Here is a 1,671-nt window from a genome sequence, read left to right as displayed (position 1 = left end):
GCCAAAACGTCTAAAGTCTAGAAGACCAGCCTCTGTGCCAAAGAGCTTCTGTGGAGACCAGAGCCTCTGCAAGGCTCTGTAAGGACCAGAGTTCTTGGATTCCAAGTCCCTTGGACCAGAGCCCCTCTGTGAAGACCAGAGCCCCTCTGTGAAGACCAGAGCTTCTGTGAGTGCTCACAGAGCCTCTGGTGATGCTCACAGAGCCTCTGGTGATGCTATCAGAGCCTCTGTTGTTTTTAACAAGAGAGACTCTGACTGTGCTATCCTCTGTTATCTTTTAGACGACTACCTTCAGATTCCTTATTCTGGATAAGGCTATTCCTGTTCTGGATAGCGTCWATCTTATCCAGGTTTCGTGGGTTACTGCCTATAAATAGAGTGTTTCAAATAGAGAAAAAGATATGAGAGCAGATAGAGAAATTTCATTGTAATACATAGATTCAAACCCATATGAKAGTCGATTAGGGTTTCTTGAGAGTTTGTAATTTCTATTTCAATAAAAGAAAAGCAGCCGCTGTTTCTCTGTTTAATCTTCTTGTTTACTTTCTCTCTCAAACTTCTATTGTAAATCGTTCTACTGTCAGATCTGGGTGCACAACAAGTGGTATCAGAGCAAAATCGATACGATCATTCTGAAGTAGTTCGTTTTTCTTGAAACAAACTGTGTCTTGAACGCCTACTGTTCGACGACTGTTTGGACCGGAAATCTCATCGATTCATCCCTCTTTCTTTACGTTTAATCAAAATCTTTTTAAAGGATTTTGTGTATTTTTGGATGAAATCGAACCTTTGTTTTTTCTCTTAGGTTTATTGAGTTTCTTGGAGTCAGTCGACTTTTTGAACCTTGTTAGAGTCAGATATACGCTTAAGGCGTTTAGCAAGTGTTCTTGATACCAAGCCGAAGGCATTTGGTGTTTTTATTTGCCAAAAGTAACACCAATTTCTTGAGTTTTGTTTCATCTTCTTTTTCTTATGGTTTCTGAATCTGTATCAGCTTACTGTTTCTCTCGTCAGTAAACACTCATTCTTTCATGTCTATGGCAGTTTTTATTCATGTTTCGCCCTTAAAATCTTCAACAGCTTTTCTGTCAATCTTATTGACCTGCTGTGTCTTGAAGATAATGTGCTTAAATGTGAAAATCTTCTCTCCAGATCTAATTTCTAACAGTGTTTGTCTTTGTTTGAGTTCTAAAACTTCATTCCTTCTCAACTTGCGGTTCTTTGATAGATTCATTGTCATAAGACTAATTGCACTGTTCTGTCATGTAATCCACACAGTTATCTGTCCCTTTAGGGATGAATTTGCTACTTCTGTGTGGAGTAGCTATTCTGTTTTTCATWGTCTGCGTTGGATTGTGAGCAGGTTAAAGCTGCATTATGTGCAATTAGTGGTACTGYAATGTCACTCTGAGTCTGAAATAAGCCAAGGGTTGAAAATGAAGAACACAGAGCTACAATCAGATGGGAGTTTGAAGTTGCAATCCYGAGCTGTCAAAATAAGAGCAAGTGGGTGTGCCGTCATCTCCCTCCGTCTAAACACACTAAAGCTTCTGCCAAGGAAGTAAATGAGAAAAGATCAGAAGACATCATGAAGATGCTTGCTTCATAAAACTTTGAGGGGAGATTGTTAGCTTTATTTTGAAGCTAATGATAACCTTGAAAAAGTTTTAT

This window comes from Cynara cardunculus (assembly GCF_001531365.2).
Source record: "Cynara cardunculus var. scolymus isolate 2C chromosome LG 15, CcrdV1, whole genome shotgun sequence".
NCBI lineage: Eukaryota > Viridiplantae > Streptophyta > Magnoliopsida > Asterales > Asteraceae > Cynara > Cynara cardunculus.
This window is presented reverse-complemented; position numbering follows the sequence as displayed.